This window comes from Chelonia mydas, chromosome 1 (assembly GCF_015237465.2).
Source record: "Chelonia mydas isolate rCheMyd1 chromosome 1, rCheMyd1.pri.v2, whole genome shotgun sequence".
Classification (NCBI taxonomy): Eukaryota; Metazoa; Chordata; order Testudines; family Cheloniidae; genus Chelonia; species Chelonia mydas.
The window spans coordinates 11,724,419-11,746,917 of record NC_057849.1 but is presented as its reverse complement, the minus strand read 5'-3'; the positions used below and the strand labels follow the sequence as shown (position 1 = coordinate 11,746,917).

At 48.6% G+C, this 22,499-nt stretch overlaps 1 protein-coding gene across 1 annotated transcript in view; it reads left to right on the top strand.

The window, feature by feature from the left end:
- CHRDL2 (chordin like 2) overlaps positions 1-22,499 on the top strand; it is a 60,590-nt gene that overhangs the window by 3,562 nt on the left and 34,529 nt on the right. The gene's annotated exons all lie outside the window — the stretch shown is intronic.

Here is a 22,499-nt window from a genome sequence, read left to right as displayed (position 1 = left end):
TCCCTGGCCCACCCCCTGCTCCCAGGCCCACCCTGACTCCATCTCCTCTCCAGTAAGGATCGCAGACAGCACAGAGAAGTCTCTGAGTGTGGGTACAGTGCACTGGAGTCCCTGAGCCCCTCTTCTGAGAGGAGGGATGGTCCAGTGGTTAAGGCACTAGTCTGGGATCCATGTGACCAGGCATCAAGTCCCTGACCTGCCACAGATTGCGTCACTTAGCCTCTCAGTTCCTTATCTGTACAATGTGGAGAACAACATTGCCCTGCCTCACAGGGGTGCTGGTGGGAGGATAAATACACTGAAGACTGAGACGGGCTCAGATACTGCAGTGTTGGGGGCCATATAAGCACCTTAGCTAGATCGATTCCCCGTGAAGGAAGGAGGGTCAGTGCATGGCTCTAGCTGGGATGATCTAGAACAATGGGATGGCATGAAAAGTGAGGTATTACTCAGTGTAAGGGTGGCGGGTCTGGCTGTTAGCGTGATGACTTAAGAGCCCAGCCCAAAGCATGGCACCCCCTTATATAATGTAAACTCCACGCTAGCACAAACCCAATAATAACAAAATCAGTCAAATACATACGGTTATTAGCTAGCGACTCTACAAAGATCCTGGTGGAAACTGGTCTTGCAGAGACCCGTTTTTAGTGCGCGTGCTCAATCAGAGGGAGCGGGTCTGTGGCTCCTTGCGCTGGGATTTGTAGATTTCTCCAAACTGGGAAATATTAGATTGACTGGAATGGAGGTTTGTAGTGGGAAATGAGACCCCTCAGAGTTTGCACAAATAGCCTGGGGATGTGTACAGAACGGGAGGGATGGGCCAGGCGTTAGGGTGCTGGCCTGGGACTCAGGCCAAGTGGGTGCAATTTCCTATTGCACTACAGAGTGTCACTGCAGAGGTGGGAGGGGCTGGCTGCCCTGCGGATGTAGCTAGGATTTCAGAGGGGTACCTAGTTGGGGTAGCCTGCCTCTGAGGTCATAAATCAGTCAGAACTAGCTTCTCCAGCTGGAATTTACACCTCTGGCTCTAAGTGTAGACGTGCCCTTAGCCTGGGCTACACCTCAAATGTCGGTTGACCTAGCTATGTGGCTCAGGGTGTGAAAAATCCCGAGAGACTAATTAAGCCAACCAAAGCCCCATGATAGACACTGCAGGTTGACGGAAGGCATTCCAGATGGTGAGCACTCAGATTACTGAAAGGGGGTTCAAGCATGGTAATTATTTATCAATACATCACAAACAGTGCACAGCCGTTTAAGGCAAGAGGTGCGGAGTAACTTATTCATTAGAAATGAGGACCAGCAGCTGAGCAGAATGCAGTTACCTGCAGAGAAGTTTTAGTTGGGGATTGGTCCTGCTTTGAGCAGGGGGTTGGACTAGATGACCTCCTGAGGTCCCTTCCAACCCTGATCTTCTGTGATTCTATGAAGTTAGCGCAGGCCACCAGGATTTGTATCCGTGTTGTTACAGAAAGTGCCACGAGATTTATAATGGCCTCATGTGGTCACGATCACAGTTTTAGTCCTCCTTTGAAGGGTGACACCTCCCCAGAAACACAGTGCCCCCTAACACCCTGCCAGGATATTGCTTCAGTGTTGACTCAAGGAGGAACGGACCAACTAATGAAACTCTAGCATTGCTTCCTGCAGTGCTCTGGGTTTCTTTAGTCATCTTCCGGTTGGTACAGATCCAGGCCAAACTGTCAGAACTGACAAGATCACATGTCCACGCGCATTGTCATCGAAGTATTGCTCACACCACTGTGGTTAACTATGGCCTGGCGCAAGAATCTTAATCTGTGCTGGCACAAGTCTTTAATGGAACACGTAGCAAACCTAGATGTGGTCCAGTGAAAAGCAATAAAAGACATGGAAAGAGTCCCCCCGGGGGAGAGGCAGTAATGTTTAGGGCAGTTCAGAATACCAAGGAGATAAATAAAAGCTGATGTGAAAGAGGTATATGAAATCAGAGAGGCAGAGTGGTCCAGTGACAAGGTGCTAGGTTGGGAGTTAGCAGGTTGTATTGTCGACTCTGTCACAGACCTGCAGGGTGACCCTGAGTAAGTTACTTCCCCTCTGTTTCCCTTTGTCTTGTCTAGTTACACTGTAAGGTCTGCCGGGCAGGGACTGTCTGTTACGGTGTGTTTGTACAGCGCGCCTAGCACAGCAGGGCCTGGAACTCTGCTGGGGCTTCTAAATGCTACTGTAATACTGGCAGGGGCATCAAGGGCCATGGCTCCGTCACTTTTTACCCGCCGTAAGGGCGAGTGACAGGGGGAGGGGGTGGTGAGTGGGGGACAGGGTCTTGGGAGGAAGAGGTAGTGGGGGTGGGGTCTTGCATGAAGGAGTGGTGTGAGGGCGGGGGCTTGGGGAAAATGGGCAGTGCAAGGGCAGGGTCTTGGGGGAATGGGTAGCGGGAGGGCAGGTGCTTGGGGGGAAGGGGTGGTGTGGGGGCGGGGCCTTGGGGGCATGGCACAGTGGGGCGGGGCCACGGTTCGGGTGCCTGTGCCTCCCCCCTTTTAGGGTGCTTCCGCTGCTCCTGATGTCTGGTCTAGCGGAGGTCAATGAGGAACACGGATTTATCCTTCCTCAATCCACAAAAACAAGGAGGCACCCAGTGAAATTAAAAGTCAACACACTGAAATCTGATAAAAGGATGTACTGTTTGACACAATGCACAATTAACCTGTGGAACCCACTGCCCTGGGATATCATTGGGGCCATGAACTCAACAAGAATGTGACTGTGGTCGCATGCACTTTGCTAATGTAGAGGGAAACATCAGTGTCACTGGAGAATCCAGGAACAATTATTTGACCAGTGAGCCTTGAAGTCATCTTGACATGTTTTTTTTAGAGACCCCTTTCCATTAGGCCTGATCCAGCTTCCATTAAAGTCAACAACAAAACTCCCAATGACTGCCTTGGATACCGGGTTAGGCCATCAGCTGGGAATGACCCTTTGGGGCTGTCCAAGGAATGCTCCAGTTAAGAAGATTTCACTTTACACTAACGCCTCCATGTCTGGTGGGGAGCAGATCATGAGGCCTCATTAACGTGCTTTGAGATCCTCAAATGAGACGTGCTGTGTACAAGTGCAAAGGGAAATTATTTCCATGTATGTGCAGTAGCTACAACCCCTTAGAAGCCCGATGGTGCTGTTTAGCACCAGGACTTGGTGCACGTGTAGAAGTCAGCACTGATACAAGAGTGGCTAAGATGCAACAGGCCAAGAACCCCGCCTGTTTTAACAAGTCCCTTTCACAGCTTTTTCTATACTCTTCCTTCGAAGCCCTCCATAAACACAGGGCTGCCAGATCAGCTCCTGGACTTTCTGTACCAGGTGTCATTTTTTACTTTTTATTTACAACTGTGCTTGAAACACTGATGCTGATTAACACACATGCAGAACAAGGTTAGCTGGTGAGGGGCATGACCCTGATCAAAGCCTATGGCAACTAAACCCCTGCTCATTTGTACCCTAATCTGAAATCTACATGAATCTACAATCTATGGGCATAACAAGGATTGACACAAAAGCCTGAAAAGGCCCAGAGGAGGATGGATTCTTTGTGAATATTGAAATATACATGAATATAAGGCCCGATCCAGTGCAGTCAGTTGAAAAGCATCCATTGATTTTAACGGGAGCAGGATCTGGTTCACAGTTACTCTGGGTTTGCCCCAGCGTATTGCCGCTGAACTCCATTGATTTCAGATGAAACATTAATTTTATGGTCCTTAGAGATTCCATAGCACTTTTCACAAGAGTATGAACCCCAGCTAAATTCTAATAGCCTGCTTACCTAAAATTCCCCATCTCTTTTCCATTGGATACAGTATTTTTCTTCAGTCCCTCAGCTACACATTAGTGTGGGGTAGCTGCCCACTGTTTAAAGGCTGCTGTGATTCTCCCCAGAAGTGGCTGCATGTGGTGGGGAAAATGAACCTTGTAGCTACAATAGATTGTAAAGCACTTCAGGGTGAACAGGGACAAGAAAAATGTAAGAGATTGTTACTACATTCTATTTCAGAAGTTGGGGGTGGAGGTGGGATAATCCCGTGGGATATTTTGGACATGGGTGAGGGGGGGAACAGCTGCCCAGTGAAACATTTTCAGCCACATGAATGGAAGAGGGAAGAGCTGATCTCCATGTAGAATTTACGGGCCTGTTGGCTAAGAAGGGCTCCCCCTCCCAAGTCAGGAGCTCCCTTGTATTCTGATAGGTCTAATCCCTTTGCAAGAGCAAGAAAAAAGTCTGTTCTTTTGGTGCCCCTTGTGTAGATGATGGGTTTAGTGAGCCCAGTTATCCTCTCCCTCACCCTGGGGTAACCCCACAGGGTCACACCAACGTGACCCCGGAGTGAGAGGAGACTCAGGCCCACTTCCCTGCGAGTGAGCACGAGACTTCTCCGCAATCTGATACAGGAGGGGCTGGGAGTGTAATATAGAATTTCACGTATCCCAGCCAATCCCCTTGCTCATGTTTGGAGGAACCAGAATCAAGGGGTTGTGCGTGTATGTGTGGGTGACGTGGACCTTCAGTAAATTTTATCCTTGATCATTTAATATGCCCCGACAGAAGTAAAATGAAAACATAGCTCACCCTGAGTAGGTTGACTCTTTTTATAGCCATAACATTATGTTTCAATAACAGCTACGCATACATGTGGGCTTGGGAACCTGCCCAACAGGCCTCTCCCCTAACCGCCTGGCCGCGTCTAAGGACTTTCAGTCCAACCATGCCACTGTCAACTCAGCACTTGCTACAGTGACAGACAAGCTTACCAATAAATGCACATTCTTAGACAGTCTCTTTCATTTGGCTGGCCCAGTCCAGAACTCGCTGGATACAGAAGCAGCATTGGAAATGGATGCACTGCATTGTACATGCTTTGGGTCATAGCCTGAGCTGATGTAAACTGATGAAGATCCGTTGAAATCAATGGAGCTATGCCATTTACACTAGCTGAAGATCTGGTCCATTATGTAGGATTGTTGGATTGCTGCCCCAGCATTAGCTGGATCCTGACACTACAAAATGTTTAGGGTCTGACTCGCAGAAATGTAGGACTGGAAGGGACCTCGACAGGTCATAAATTCAGTCCCTGTACTGAGGCAAAACTAAGTATTATCTAGACCCTCCCTGACAGGCATTTGTCTAACCTGTTCTTAAAAACATCCAGTGATGGAGATTCCACAGGCTCCCTAGGCAATTTGTCCCAGTGCTTAACCACCCTGACAGGAAGATTTTTCTATTGCCTAACCTAAGTCTCCCTTGCTGCAATTTAAGCCCATTGCTTCTTATCCTGTCCTCAGTGGTTAAGGAGAACAATTTATCTCCCTCCTCTTCATAACAATCTTTTACCTACTTGAAGACTGTTATCATGTGCCACCTCAGTCTTCTCTTCTCCAGCCTAAACAAACCCAATTATTCAGTCTTTCCTTGTAGGTCATGTTTTCTAGACCTTTAATCATTTTTGCTGTTCTTCTCTGGACTTTCTCCGATTTGTCCACATCTTTCCTGAAATGTGGTGCCCAGAACTGAGCACAATACTCCAGTTGAGGCCTTATCAGTGCTGAGTAGAATTAAAGAATTGCTTCTTGTGCCTTGCTTACAACACTCCGGCTAATACATCCCAGAACGTTGTTCACTTTTTTTTTGCAACAGTGTTATATTGTTGACTCATATTTAGTTTGTGATCCACTATCATCCCCAGATCCTTCTCTGCAGTGCTCCTTCCTAGGCAGTTGTTTCCCATTTTGTATTTGCGCAATTGATTGGTCCTTCCTAAGTGGAGTACTTTGCATTTGTCCTTCCTGAATTTCATCCTGTTTATTTCAGACCGTTTGTCCAGTTTGTCCAGTTCATTTTGAATTATAATCCTATCCTTTAAAATGCTTGCAACCCCACCTAACTTGGTATCATCTGCAAACTTTATAAGTGTATTCCCTGTGCCATTATCCAAATCATTTATGAAGATACTGAATAGAACTGGGCCCAGGAGCAATACCTGCAGAACCCCACTCAATATGCCCTTCCAGCTTGACTGTGAATCGTTGATAACTACTCTGTGGGAATGCTTTTTCAACCAGTTAAGCACTCATCTTATAGTAGGTTCATCTAGGTTATATTTCCCTAGTTTGTTTATGAGACGGTCATGTGAGATAGTATCAAAAGCTTTACTAAAGCTTTACTACAGATTTACCTAGTGTCAGGGACCAGACTAGCCAGGACCAGCTGCTGGCCTGCTCCCACTAAATTTCCCCTGCTAGCTGCACTGCCTTGGAATTGACAGAACGGCCCAGCCCCTGGCTGGCTGCTGGTTTAGCAGCCCTGCTTATAAGCCAGGCGTCCACACCAGATCAGTGGCTGCTTGATGCGTACCGTGCATTTACCTGTGATTGCCCTTGTTCCAGTCCCTCCAGCCCCTGCTCCCCTCCAACCTCAGACTGCTAGCTTTGATCCCTGTCTCTGCCTCTGGCTTATGACTCTGCCTGACCCTCTGCTTCTGGCATTTGGCTTCTGTCACGCCAGTAGTGATCCCTGGCTCCACCTCTGCCTTATGACTGGTTTAACCCCCAGCTCTGGCATTTGGCTCCTGTTGCTCTGGTACTGACCCTAGGCTTGTTTCCTGAACGCTAACTGGGAGGCCGAACTCTCACTTCAACCACTAGGCCTGCCCACCACAGCTCGGTCAGCAACACTGAGCTTTTTGGGATCTGCTCATATTTCACAGGCGACAGCTAGGTTCACATTCAACTGCAGATGACGATTTAGGGGATGAAATGAAGAGGATTATTTGCTTTGTAGGTTCAGCTTAGATCAAGGGATTGTTGCCCCTGAAAGAGAGGCAATACTGAGGGCCAGATCTTCAGCTCTGGTGAAGTCAATGAATCATGCCAAATTGCATCAGCTGTAGACCTGATGAACGTATGACCTCCAGCAACCTAAGAAAGCAGCACGTAGAACCCAGGTCTGCACTAGACAGAGAGGAAAAAAGCAAATCAGATTCTTTCCTTATTAGAAATATGAGCATCATATCTGTGACTGACGAACAGGTTAAGCTTAGGGAAGGCTCTTTTCCACCCCCATATTTGAATGGTTTGTCACTGAGAACATCCCTTACTGAATTAGGCAGTCTTTCCCAACACAGGCCGTGATTACGCTACATGGGCTCTGCGGATCCAGCTTTATGCGTATAGCTCTAGAGACAGATCCGCCGGGGGTAGATACAATATATGCCAACAGCAATAGCTCAACCGGTGTCATAACACCATCTCCCTGAATGACGTTAGCTATGCCGACAGAAGCACCCACTCAGCGAGTGAGTCTCAGAGCCTGGGTGGACAGATTTGCTCTATGGTGCTAAAACCAGCTGTAGATGTTTTGGCTCGGAAGCCTGGGGAGAGGCGTGGGCTTTAGAGTCTGATCTCCAGCCCCAGCCCAAATGTCCACACAGCTGTTTTTAACACTGTAGCCTAAGTCTGTTGACCCAAGCTCTGAGACTTGCAGCCGCCTGCTGTGTAGACGCACCCTGAATGGCTAGAATAGCAAGTATTGACCAGACACGTTGATCTGAACATTCACGTAGTACAGGATCGTCTTCAATGTCAGTGCTGATTTCTGCTTGCTGTATTGTCCGTCATGGACATGGGAAACAGCAGGGAGAGCTTCCCCTCTTTTGATATTTCCGTTTCAGACCTCATAGGCTATTGTTATGTACCTTGCAGGGGCTAGTCAGCACTGAATATGTAGAGGTATTTTCCTGACAGCTTTATCTGGATCTAGGGAGGCCATTGTTTACTCTGCAGTTCTCTAGTGCCTTCTATTTGAAGATCAAAACCACTTTACCAACGCTAAGGAATTAGGATTTGTAACTCCCCTAATTTAGAGATGGGGGACCAAGGCTGTTATTGGTGCGAGGTCACGCAGAAAGCCTCTGGTAGAACTGGGATTAGAACACAGGGCTCTTAACTTGTAGGGCTGGGCTTGAACCACAAGATCAGCCTTCCTCCCCTAGAAAGCAGCAACAATGTCTAAATGACTTTGGTTAGCCATTGCCTACAGTCTAACTCCAGAATTGGTTTCTAATCAGAGATCTATCCAGGAAGCCAGGGTCTGAAATAGACAGTGGTTATGCTGTCTTTGTTTTTCCCCTATGGTTAATTATTATTCATTGAAGGGCACAGGGACAAGCATGGGCATGACTGAGATCTGGGATGGCCTGTGTGTATGTAGGATGTCTAAAACGTGGGGATACATGGGATCACATTGGTGGCAGTTCTCAAGGTCTGAAAGAGGTTTCCATCCAGCACAGTGCGTTGGTCAGAATCAGAAAGCAATGCTCTCCCCAGGCTTGCCATTCAGGATGCAGTCAGTGACCACTGTGTTTTGATGAAGAACTTTTTCCGTCTTGTAGCGGATGGACTTTCATCTTGAGAGAGCGGCAAAGGCCTTTGATGGAGTCAGACACTCATCTCACAAGCTACCACAGGATGACTAAAAAGGGCCAACTTCTGTGTGCTGTTCCCAGCACAAGGAGCTCTAACCTGCTCCCAGAGAAATCAGTAACAAAACTGCCATTGACTTCACTGGGATCATCAATGGGCTGGTGAAGGAGCGCACTGCCCCTTTAGGGACAGGCTGGAGCTTACCACCACGACAGCCTGGTGTGGAACGAAGGAGGCCCCGCCCTGCCCTATGGCTGGGCTATTTAAAGAGGCAGCTGAGCGAGAGAGAGAGGGCAGTAGAAGTGGGTGGTGGGTTCTCTCTCCGGCTCCCAGAGACCAGCCTGATCCAACTCAGAGACTTTGTTTGGTGGACGTTTAGTGTGAGAGCTCTGAACCAGGGCCCTGAGGTGAAGCCCTCATGAACTGTGTATTGTGATTGCTCCTGTCCTGAACCTCCATTAAAAGGGGCCATGCCGTTTTGTTAGTGTGTGGTGGCTTCTCCTTCCCACAGGCTGTTAAAGTGAACCCATTGCTGCCCAATCTGGGTAAATCAAGGTGGCATGCAGGGATGGTACAGGCCTTTACACGGCCCCAAAGGATCATTCTCAAAAAACCACATGATCTTATTAAGAAGATGGTTGAAGGACATAGGACTGGAAGTGGCCTCCTGGGTCATCGAGTCCAGGCCTCTATGATGGGGAACAGGTGCGAGTGCCTCTTTAATTCTTTTGTTTCATTTCTATCATCTGCAACAAGGAAGCCTCGTGTGAGGCTCTGGGAGGTAACCTGACCACTACAGCTCTTCGTGAAGCTTCTCAGCTCCTTGAGTGTGTTACCTGGAGCAGACATAGCCCCTTTCTGTATTGGCTTCCACAGGTGCCTTGGCTTCCTCCTGCCTCTGCTCTCCCCAGCAGTAAGGTGGGGCTACCAGTACTTATCTGCCTTGCAGGGCTGTGACATTGCTTATTTATTACATTATCCTTTCAACATGGACTGAAGAATGTATTCTAGCTAGCAGGGGCACACCCTCTACTGGGCATCCGGACAATAGGTAAAGCGAACCACCTGGACTCATTGTCCCATGGCACGAATAGCAGGCCGCTCCATCCATAGTAAATAAATAGCTACCACCACCTCCCCTCAGGATCCAACAGTGAACAAACCCCCCTCCATGCCCAAAATGCCCAGGGCTTGTAAGACGAGTGGAAGATTGGAGATTCTTGGAGATTTTTAAGAACAGGTTAGACAAACACTTGTCAGGGATGGTCTAGATCAGGGGTTCTCAAACTTCATTGCACTGCAACCCCCTTCTGACAATAAATATTACTACATGATCCCAGGAGTGGGGACCGAAGCCTGAGCTTTATTGATCTGATGCGGGGTGGGGAACAAAGCTGAAGCCCAAGGGCTTCAGCTCCGGGCAGAGGGGCCTGTAACTTGAGTCCCAACAGGCAGGGCTGAAACCCTCAGGCTTCAGCCTCAGGTGATGGGGCTTGGGCTTGGGCTTTGGCCCTGGGCCCCAGCAAGTCCAAGTCAGCCCTGGCGACCCCATTAAAATGGGGTGACGACCCACTTTGGGGTCCCAACCCACAGTTTGAGAACCACTGGACTAGATAATACTTAGTCCTGCCATGAGTGCAGGGGACTGGACTCGATGACCTCTTGAGGTCCCTTCTAGGCCTGCAATTCTATGATTCTGTAAGATTAACAAATCTCATCTCCGATGGGGCTTGGTGGGGAAGCACTGGCTGAGTCTTGCTAGTCTATGCAAGGCATGTCCATTGGAGCCAATGGGAGCAGCGGTAGGGAAGGGACCTGTTGCTCGTAAGGTGATCTGTAAATGCTAAAGGCCTGATTCTGCTGTCCCTTACACTGGTGTAAATCCGGAGTAACTCCACTGAACAACACCCAGTAAAGCTGATGAAAATGGAAGGAGGAGAGTCACCGTTGCTGTTATCACTGCCTGCAAAGACGAAGGGGCTTGAACGGCCATTGCTTTAAACCTTGTGGAGTTGTTTACACTGGCACAAAGTAGGAGTAAAATGCTCCCTCACGTAACGTGGCTACTCTGTGGCTATCCATGGTGCTACTTGACATGAGCACGGGGCTGAGAATCTGGCCCAAACTATTTGTTTTTCATGAAGAGTTGTCATCCTCCCAACTCAAGCTCTCTTTCTGCTGGATCCTGCCCTGCTATCATAATCCTGCCTTCTAGTGTCAGCAAATGGACACTGATCTGGGCACATCGCAGATTTGGCATTGGGACTTCCTTGCAGGAGGATGCTGGAGTAAGACCTTGTTTAAACATTAGCCACACTGGGAATTAGCATCCCTTGGGCCACATGCTACCCTCCCGCGGAAGCATAAAACGAGCACCCCAAATGCAGTAAGGTAGCAGGTTTCACGTAAAGATACAGGTTCTCCTTGCTTGTGAGGAGGGAGGATTTTGTGCCAGTTACACCAATGAATCTGCTGAGAAATCCACACAGAACAATGTGGACCCTGGTGTACCACTGATGGGTCTCTGACCCTCACTGCACTGTGAGGTCTTGGGATTAGGGAGACTGGGAATCGTGAGAGCTCAGTGTGTGAGCTTGGGCAAGTCATTTAACTCTTCTGAGTCTCAGTTTCCTCATCTGTAAAATGGGACTAATGACGTTCCTTTGCAAAGTGCTTTGAGATCTGTGGAGGATAACTGCTAAGTATTATTCTTGTTCCCCTTGCTGCACAGTGCTATTGGCTTTAGCTTCCAGGACCTTATCGTTCTACCCTCTCTCCCAGCTGGGCTGTGAGCATAGAGCTCATCTGCAAAAGGGAGCTTGCCCGTCCAACCATTGCTCTCCAGCTCCAGACCCTGAAGTGCCACCTCCAAACCTCTGCAGCTCCACAGATCATCAGAGGGAGGCCCATAGTGCATTCCCACTTGTGCAGATTTAAGGGGTGAAGGCTGTCCTGTTTTCTCCTCCTTCAGAGGGGGACATGTGGGCCGCCGTAAGGAAAACCAGTGAAAGCCATTGGAATGGGAAGCCAGGGTATGGTTTTTCATTTGGTACTTAATATTTGAAAGTCTTCACCGTGAAAATCCTCTTTTTATAAAACAACATGACGTTTGTGAGCGTGTTATTGCTGAAGACGGCAATAAATAAGGAGACTGGAGCCCAAGTGGCAATTTACAGCCCCAAATGGCTTTTCGCTCAGAGCAAATTGGGAAGATGTCCAACATTTGACCTATGAAAATGAAATTATTATACTGGCATGGGAAAAAATGATCTGAACCCTGAAGCTTCTAAGCCTCCTCCTTCATTACATCTCTGGATCACCTTTAACCAAACAACCATGCGCTTGGTGCCAACTATGCACTGGAGTGCTGCTGAGATGCGGACAAGTGTCTACGGGTGCCTGAAACTACCAGTTCTTTGTAATTTTAATGGCAGGACCTTTGCAGACATTAATCAGGCTTGCTTTCTAGGGCTGGATTCAAACCAGAGTTCCACTTGTGAAAGACGAGTGATTAAACATTTAAACCATCCAGCCAACTGGCATGGGGAGTCTGCTAGCTTAGCAAAGCTATGTCATATTAAGGTAACTATATTTCTTCATCTTCGGCATAATTCATTAAGATGCTGCAAGCAGGGAAAAATGAAGTCATTATTCACCCTTTTGAAAATTATTATTTTTTTACTAGTTTCCTGCAGTTGCGTAGATAAACACAGTCCTTGTGCCGTTGGTCATTTGCTCTAAGACCTCGTCGCTCCGAACCATCGGGGTGGGAAGATGAGTTTGTTGATTTATCTGGTTTGGCGTGAGTTACGTGAGTGGTTTTGGGAACTGAATGACCACAGACTTGGAGAGAATGGAGACCCCCATGGATCCACCCAGAATGCAATGCAAACGTCTACATCAACACTGAATGCCATTCTGTTTGTAATGGAATTTTCTGCTGTAATTGACAATGCAGTCATTGTATCACATTAAACATGGAACGTAAAGCCTGTTTTTTGTGCAGTCACTTAAGGGACTAACAAAAGGTGGTCTTAACACAGAGGTGGGTTTAATCCTCAGGAAGCTCTAAAATCCACTATGGTTCCTGCGGAGAGGCATTCAGATGGAAATAGAGACAGAAGTGGGGTTTTAAAATGGAGCTGCAAGCACAGCGTAACCCTCTTTCCCACACTGAATTGCAACTCTGTTTGGTTCTACTCCTGCCTGTGTAATTACAGTGCTGTATAGACCAGGTATCTCCATGGCCCTGTTCAATTCAAGGAATTAAGAGCAACTGTGGCTCAATATCTGCCTCTATTTTTAAGGTTCAGTGCAACGGATAGATGTCATCCACTTTTACCCATCGCTACACTTTTACCCATCGGTACCAAGATGCCAAATGCTATATCTAGAACAGCAGGATTCAGTCAGGATGGACTTCGACTGCTTTACTAACTGGTTGTTATTACGTGTCACAGAAGTGTCTGGAGCCCCCATTATGATGCAGTTGCCAAACATATGATGAGAGACTGTCCTGGCCTGAAGAGCTTACGCTCCAAATAGACCACCAGACAAAGGGTTAGAAGAGAAGCAGAGGTAAAGTGAGTTGGCCAAGGTCATGGGCAGAGCTGGCACTAGAACCAAGGCCTTCCAAGTACCAGACCAGCAGCCTCTCCACCACATTACCTGGCCTTCCACTGCCAAAGTGAAATTCATAGACTTACAGAATCACAGGACTGGAAGGGACCTTGAGAGGTCATCTAGTCCAGCGCCCTGTATCATCTAGACCAGTGGTCCTCAAACTGTGGGGCATGCCCCCCAGGGGGGCATGGAGGAACGTTTCGGGGGGGAGGGCGTGTAGTGGGGCCTGAGCCAGCCCCACAGGGGGCAGGGTAGGAGCACTACCCAGTCCCACTCTGTCCCCTACTCCGCTCACAGCCCAGCTCTGCCCCCATTTCCTCTCCACCCCCAGGTCAGCTCTGCCTCTTGCTCCAGCTCCCTCCCCCTCCCCGGTTCTGCCCCAAGCTCCGCCTTCAGCTCATGCTCCCATGCTGAGCCAGCTGTGCAGTAATGGGGCGGGGGGGCCCAGACAGATTCCATTACTGGTGTGGAGGGGTCAACAGGAAAAGTTTGGGCACCACTGATCTACACCAGTGGCTCTCAACCTTTCCAGACTACTGTACCACTTTCAGGATTCTGATTTGTTGTGCATACCCCCAAGTCTCACCTGACTTAAAACCTACAAAATCAGACATAAAAATACAAAAGTGTTACAGCACAGTATTACTGAAAAATTGCTTATTTTCCTCATTTTTACCATATAATTATAAAATAAATCAATTGGAATATAAATATTGTACATACATTTCAGTGTACAGTATATACAGCAGCATAAACAAGTCGTATGAAATTTTAGTTTGTACTGACTTTGCTAGTGCTTTTTATGTAGCCTGTTGTAAAACTAGGCAAATATCTAGATGAGCTGATGTATCTCCTGGAAGATCTCTCCATATCCCCAGAGGTCTGCATACCCCTGGTTGAGAACCAGATCTACACTATCCCTGACAGGTGTTTGTCTAACCTGTTCTTAAAAATCTCCAATGATGGAGATTCCACAACCTCCCTGGGCAATTTATTCCAGTGCTTAAACACCCTGACAGATAGGAAGTTTTTCCTCATGTCCAACCTAAACCTCCCTTCCTGCAATTTAAGCCCATTGCTTCTTGTCCTATCCTCAGAGGTTGAGAACAATCTTTCTCCCTCCTCCTTGTAACAACCTTTTATGTACTTGAAAACTGTTATCATGTCCCCTCTCAGTCTTCTCTTCTCCAGACTAAACAAACCTGTTATTTTCAATCTTCCTGCTCATCTGTTACTGCAGCAGCCATAGGCGCCAACTTCTCCTGGCACCGGTGGGTGCTCATGCCCTCCCGGCCCTGCCCCGACTCCATCCCTGCCCCGCCCCCATCCCAAACCCTTCCCCAAAGTCCCCACCCCAACTCTGCCCCCTCCCTGTCCCTATTGGACTCCTTCCCCAAATCCCTGCCACGGCCCCGCCTCTTCCCCGCCTCCTCCCCTGAGCGCACCGCATTCCTGCTCCTCCCCATCCCTCCCACAGCTTGTTACGCCGCGAAACAGCTGTTTCGTGGCAGCAAGCCCTGGGAGGAGAAGCAGGGACGCAGTGCGCTCAGGGGAGGAGGTGGAGGTGAGCTAGGGTGGGGTGGGGCAGGGAGCTGCTGGTGGGTACAAAGCACCTACCAATTTTTCCCCGGAGTGCTCCAGCCCCGGAGCACCCACTGAGTTGGCGCCTATGGCAGCAGCTTCCGGGCAGGTACCTTTCTCTAGATACTGGTCTTGAGGGGGATGCCCAAGCAGGGAAATGATTATACACTTTATGCTGAAAGTGGCAAGATTTAAGCTCATCTTGCTTTCAGCTGGTAGGGGAATGTGCCTACAAGATGTGACACATCCCTCCATGCACAAGGCAGCTACCCTGGCTCAGCTCCCCGGACTGCACAGATGTTTGTTCCACAGGGAGGTTAGAGGAGCGGTTGGGGTGTTACATCAGCATGTGTGTCATGTGCTGTGGAGCAGAGGAGCTTCCAGCAGACGATAGGGCACCTCGTAGCGGAACAGCCGCTAGGATGTTTTAGAAGAAGAAGCAGCCAGGCAGCTCACCTCTGTTCACAAAAAGGGAGGCTGGCTTCTGAGCAGCTGGGCTTTGGGATCAGAGCTGAGCCATTTCTATCCTCCAAAGGTCCCTGCCGCAGCATAAGGGTGAGATCCTGGCAAAGTCAATGCCATTGACTTCAGTGGGCTAGGATTTCACCCCAAGTGCTCAAAGGCACCCGGCTCCCACTGACAGTCAATGAGGGTTGGGCACTGCGGCTTTGAAAGTGAAGACACCAGTCAGTACCGCCTGGAACCACGGGACAGCCCCAGACTGGGGTAAGATTTTAAAGCACTGTAAATCCTTAAGGTGGCATAAGAATTTCAGCTGTCTTATGGCAACATCATCACCTGAGCCACCTTAAATCCTCCTGATGACATAACCTGTTTAATCACCTGAAATATTTAGGGTGGCTTAAGCACTTTTAAACAGCTAATAACATACAGTGACAAGTGTGTACTTATTGATGACAGAGCATAAGCCGCTCAGTCTCTAGGACTGCTAGCTGCCTGTTGGCATGCATTTAAGTGGGCATGCTTCCAGCCAGATTCTGATCTCAGTTACACCAATGTGAATCCGGAGCACCTGCACTGGTTCTGGTGGAGAAACTCCAGATTGACACAGGTGTAACTGAGATCAGTCTGGCTCGGATTAAGTGACCATATCAAACAACACATACACACACACATGTGTAGTATCTTTTACTATACTATATGCAACAGTCAGTTTTCAGTCATTCATACATACTATTATCCAACCAATATGTCTGTCTTTGGGGAAAATTCCCATTCAAGTCAATAAGAGTTTTGCCATAGACTTCAACGGAAGCAGGATCTGGGCCCTAGCTTTTAGGTTTCTGCAATATATAGACCTGCGATTTTAATGCTGGTTGGACAATGGCTTTTTTCCTGAGGACAATTTCAACTTTCGGTCAAAAACCTGAAAATGTTTTTGGTTTTCAGCAATTCTCCGTCAAAAAATGTTTGATTTTTCAGGGGGTTTTGGCTTACATTTTACAGCCAGAAATTGCCCAAAACAGAAAAATGTTTGGCCCAAAACTGGAACATTTTTGATTTTCAGTTTTTTTTTTTAAAAAAAGGAAAAGTTTCCAGGAAAACAGACACTTTCCACCCAAATTTTTTTTGTCAAAAACCCAATTTTCTGTCAGCACATTTTTGGCCAGCCCTGCTGTGAATATTATTATTTCAGGGTGTATGAAAGTGGGCATTTCAGACACTGGCACAAAAGTGTGATGTTCCTGTGCTCTGTTTCCTGTATTGAAATCTAAGAAGAAACACTGGGTGGAAAAAAGTAGATGAGATTCTAAGCCATGCTCTAGCAGTGCAGACAGGCTGCAAACCTGGTATGAGAGAACTGCTGATGATTCCCCCCTGTACTTGAGAATCATTTTACAATCTAAGTACACAAGACAGAATTGCTGGCCCTACAGACAGGGAACTGAAGCACAGATGCTTATATGTGACTCAGCCAAGGTCACTCAGGAACTCTTTGGCAGAGCTGGGAATTGCATGTGGGCCCACCTATGTCCTACTCCAATGCCTAACCCCAAGAACACCTTTAACTTTGGTTTATTGTAAGACATTAGTGTTGTATCTGTAAGCAGGGTCTGAATGAGTTCTCCCCTGCCAGCTAGCTGGGAGTGGGGAGAGATTTCAGGAGTAAACTGTATTTACATGAACACACCTACTGCGCCAAGATATCCAGCAGATAGAGGGGTGTTGCTCAAAGTGATCGACTTTGGCTGGTGTTGGATTACAAATCACTTTAGTGCTGAATGCAGGGGTAGTGAAATGCTGTTATCAATGTTGTTATCTTTATTGTATGAATAAACGGGAGCAGAACTGTGCTTAACGTGTCCCAAATGAGGGGGTCACCCTCAGCTGAAAGGACCTTGTTAAGCCAGGGGCTCAAATGCCAGAGCCCTGTGAAAGTAAGAGGGATGGGGATAGGTGTCCCAGCCAGGAGGTGTGGAATCTCCCCAAGTCTGGTTTAACCAGTTTCTTATTCCTCCACTGTTCAAAGATAGAGCTAAATAGGCTCCATTAGGAGCCTTGTTATTTTAAGTGCTCAAATGAGAGCTGAAATCACTTGCGGTGGGACAGGATTTTTGCCCAGCTGGCTAAAAGCTGAAAATTACTAGGAGCTGACAACCACTAAGAGACTGACTTGCAGAGGTCGCAGCAGAGAGGCAGGTAGCAGCAGAAGGTAACTGACAATCAGCCGGCACGAGCAGCAGGCAGGAGCAGCTGACCGTAGTGGTTAACAAGCGGCCGGTGGGAGTGGAACAAGTGGCTGGCGGGGCAGCTAGTGGAGAGGAACTTCAGCTGAGGGGGCGGCCAGTCAGAGCAAGTGCTAAGATAGTGGAGTGAGCAAGGTGCCTTCTTCCCGGGCGGGAGGTGAACTCACACAAATGCACCTCTGAACCCTGAATCCTCATTGACCACGGACAACCACTGTGAGTGGGGTATGGTGATGGAGCAGAGAGGGGCACCGAAAAGGAACTTTTGATTGTAGAACTCAAGAACATGAGGTGTAAGGCTCTGCCTCACGCACTCTGAGGTGGGTGTCCTGCTCACAGTTTTATGTTTATGAATCCTGCTTGTGGCATTTCCCCTAATTAATGTCGGGTGACTTCCCTCCTTTCATTAAAAGTTTCTTTTCTACACTCAGACTCTGTGCTTGCGAGTGGGGAAGCATTGCCTCTCAGAGGCGCCCTGGAATGGTGTGTAATTTTCCCAGGTTACGGCGTGGGGTTGGAGCCGGTGCTGTGTTGTAATGTTGAAAAGGAACCCCTAGGTATTGAACCCGACCCTGATTGCTGCCGGCTCCACCTGGCAGAAGGGTTACATATATAAGACACAGGAAGTAATTGTCCCACTCTACTTGGCACTGTTGAGGCCTCAGCTGGAATATTATGTCCCATTTTAGGCGCCAGGCTTTAGGAAAGACGTGGATAAACTGGAGAGAGTCCAGAGGAGAGCAACACAAATAATAAAAGGTTTAGAAAACCTGATCTATGAAGAAAGGTTGAAAAAACTGGGCATATTTAGTCTTGAGAAAAGAAGACTGAGAGGGGGACTTCATAACAGTCTTCAAATCTGTTAAGGGCTGTTCTAAAAAGGATGGTGATGAATTGTTCTCCATGTGCACGGAAGGGAGGACAAGACGTAATGGGCTTAATCTGCAGCCAGGGAGATTTAGGTTAGATATTAGGAAAAACTTTCTAACTATGAGGATAATTAAGTTCTGGACCAGGCTTCCCCGGAAGGTTGTGGAATCCCCTTCACTGGAGGTTTTTAAGAACAGGTTGGACAAACGGCTGCCAGGGATGGTCTGGGTATACTGGGTCCTGACTCACTGTGGAGGGATGGATTAGATGACCTCTCAAGGTCCCTTGCAGCCCTACATGTCTATGGTTCTATGACTGTAGCATACCCAACTCTTTTGGAATACAGTAATTTTACCTGTGTATGTTTTGGGCCTGATTCTGATCACATTTATATCAATCTAGCTCCCTTGACTTCAGTGGAGTTACTCCTAGTGTAGGTCCTTTCTGTTTTCCCTTCCATGTCCTTTCCATCCTTTGCTTTATCCCGTTCAGTTTCACTCATCACTTCCACATATGTCTTTTATAATCCAGCTTTGTCCCATAGGGCTCGATGCGGAGTGATTCCTGCAAAGGGCCGAGCCTCCTCAGCCTCAGTTGAAGTCAGCTAAGCACCTTGCAGGATCGGGCCAAGATGGACCAAAGGTCACTCTTTGCTGGCACTGTCTCTTAGCCTGTTTAGCTGTCGTCTCCTCCCGAGGTCAATCTCCATCTTACATGTGTGTCCGAACTCAGCTTGTTCTGTAGCCAAGTTCTTCTCCAGGATCATGGCCAGCCTTGCTTGCAATTGGCCCGCACAGTCTTATCAGCCCTGCTGAATTCTTCTGCGAGCAACTGTTCATGTCTGTTGTCAGCTGGGCTCAAACAGGGCAGCGGCTCAGGGTACAAGAAAGAGAATCCCATTCAAGTCGCTGGGATCTATCAAAATGGAATCTTCAGTGCTGCTTTCCTAGAGGCCAGACAGTTCCGGGCTGGGTGGATCCACCCAGGAAAACACCAGCTTCCATCAGCCTCGGTCGTGGCAGAGGGCCCTGGTGGCAGAACATCAAACAGGGAAAGAAGTCTGTGGATGTGCTTATTCAGGGCTCGGCTTCCCGCTGAAGAAGTCCTATGGAGTTAGAAAGGCCCCTCCGCAGTGGGAACCGAGGGTAATAGTGGAAAGGGTGCAGGGAGCCATGTGGTGCACGGAGGTGCCATCACATGTCAGTGAATCGGGCCCATTGCACGTATCCTTCAGGTTATCCTGTCCCAAACGTAGCTGCTGTAACTGCTGACAAAGCGTCCTTGGTGGCACCGTAAAGATGAGGGCACGAGGCTCCCGGCCTGTGGATTAGTGGCAGCGCTGAGCTCAGTCGAGTGTCTGATCCCTTGGCCTTGGCCTCCTCCCTTCCCAAGCTGGCAGAGCTCAGGAGCGTTGTGGGAGTGGGTCTCAGTGTGCTGCGCTGTTCAGTGGTCATCCCGCTAGCCAATGCTGGAGCGAGGCTGAGGTGCAATGTGGGGAGCCCCCTGCAGTGTGCTCCCCCTGCACGAGGGAGGCTGCAGTGCTGGGCCTAGAAGTCTGGAGTGAACCCAGAGGGCGCCTCAGTCCAAGGTCTGACTGTGTCAGGTGGTGAGTGCAGCTCTTTTCCCTTATCCATTGGCCGGTTCCCTACGGCAGCTGTTAAGGGGTTAAACCCAGATTCGGGATGCTCCTGAGCAGAAAGGACGCCACCTCCCCCTTCCTGTGCGCCTGCAGGGAAGAGGCCCAGCGCCCTGCGCCCAAGCAGCAGGGATCAGCACTGCGAGGGGGGCTGCGCAGCCAACGGACATGGGGCATGTCGGACCAGGGCTATGCCCCTTCCACCCAGGCTCGGGGGTCAGGGCTGGGAAGGAGGAAACGCTTGCTGGCCCTCCAAAGCGCACCGGGACTCTGGGAGCAGCTGCTGCTGTGGTCCCCCCTCTCCCCGGAGCCCCTTGCAGCATGGCTAGCAGGAAAAGCCTCAGTAGAGTCCTTAGCATGTGAAAAAGGCAATGACAGCGTGGCCCTTGGGCAGCCTGTCCTGGGGTCCCAGCTCTGCCGCTGACTCACTATCTCTTAGGCCAGCTTTCCCTGATTTCCCCTCCTACTGAGGGACTCGTGACTTCGCTTGAGGTCTGTGGCAGCGGCGTGGGCTCCGCGCCTCTGAAAACCAGGCCCATGGAAACTGAGGAACACAGAGACTCAGGCCCACTTGTTCAAAAGGGGCCTTTACTTGTGAGTGTCTCAATTTGCAGGGGCCCAGTTTGAGTCACTGCAGCTACTCGAAAGTGACGCCCGTTTGTTGCTGACATTAAACCTTACTAGTCCCAAGGAAATCCGCACGCGCAAGGCGGTCGGAATATAGCCCCTTTCTAAAAAGACACTGATGAGGGAAAATGCTTCCCTGAAAATGTCAGGGGACAGTAAATGAACCATCGCCGCTTGTGGTATCCTGGAGCGCTAACACCGTTTAGCCTTGTGCATTACTACGATGATGATTATTTGCGTCACAGCAGCGGCTAGATGCCCTCGCTAAGATCAGGGCCCCATTGTGCTCGCTAGTGTATGACCTCCCAGTCAGAGCCCATCGAAAGAGACAAGACACAGCTGAAACGTAACAACCTTCAGCTAAAAATGGTTTCAGATAGCCCTACTGATGTGAAACAGTCACGAGCTAGAAGGCTATGCTGACTAACGGTCCCACGAGCTGCAAGGCTCCTTTTACCATCCCACAACACGGAATTCTCTTTACACGGAGACAAGTGCTGGGCCAGATTCACCTGCACTCAGTGACGTCAGGGATGAATTTGGTCCAACTCCAGTGAAGTCATTAGAGTGATGCCAGGGATGGGTCTGGCTCACTACATTTAAATCGACAGCGACTTCACAGCGTGTTATGGGATGGAGCGAGAGAGCAGTTTCCCAATCTCAGCAGCTCACACTCCCACAGACGTCCACAGTGGCAGAGACTGGCTGGCTCTGTTTAGGAATGCTTGGGGGGATGGAACAAATCTCTCCTGACTGAAGAGCCAGTCTGATCCCTGGTAAGGCCTGTCTCTGCTGGGGGCGCGTATGGTGGAAAGGATCAGACAAAGGTCTGCACTGTACACTGCATTGAGACGGTCCCAGTGGTTTGCGACTGCTACTGAAAAGGGGCTGGGAGAATTCTCTTGAGTTTAGAGCAGGGGCCTACCAGTCAGGACTCTTTTGTTCCCAGTGTGTCAGCGATTATATCCACCTATCTCAGAGGGGGTCTTTGCAGACCTTAACTGCTTGTCCAGCGCTTCGTAGCTGCACAGCACCCGTTCTTAGTGGAGGCTGGGGCAGCTGAAGTTTTTCTTTCAAAAAGTTGCTTTTTTTAAAAAGTGAAAAATGTTCTGAAAAACACCGTGTGCTCGACATTTTCCAATTTTTGACCAAAAAACCCTAAAAAGGAAACCACAAAAATAAAGAATAAAAAAAATCCCCCCAACCCCCAAAATGTTCAGAACCAAAAAAACCTGAAAAATGTTCAGTTTTTGATTTTTTTTTCCTTCAAGGAAAACCTGAATTTTTTGGAGGAAAAATTTCAATGAAAACAAAACCATTTTCATTTTTGTCTACATTTTTTGCACAAAAAACCCTCAATTTTTTTTTCAGCTGGCTCGTCCGTTCCTGTCTTGCTTCTTCATCTGCCCTCCGTCCCTTTCTTTCTCTCACAGGATTGCCAACCCCAAATGTTCAAAAATCATGAGTCAGGCTCACCAAATATCATGACATTGGCTTTGAAATCATGAGATTATGTGAAAATAATTGATTTGGGGTTCTTTTTATTTGTCTTCTGCTTTTTGACACTTCATGGTGCACTGGGGTCACATTTTGAAGCTTTCTCCACAGCTGCGAGGGCTAGAAACTTACTTTTTTTTTAAGAATGAAGGCTGAAATCATCACTTATCACTTGACTCCAGGAGCTGGGGCTTTAAGGAAAACAATATTTATCCTGAGTCTCATGACAAAATCATGAGAGTTGGCAACACTGCGTCTCACTTACTGTCTGGATTAACCCTTGCATGTCCTGATGCTGTGACCCTCTGAAGTTGACTCTGTTCTGGCCACGTGTTTCCCAGACTGTAACACTAAAGCCGTCTCAGATCTCTCTGCCTGACACCTTATCCTGGCAGTGCTGCTGGCAACACAGCATGGGGCATCCAGGATGAGAGAGCGTGACAAACAGAGCTGGTCGGAACATTGCCAATGAAATGGAATTTCACCACAAGATCTTGTTTCAT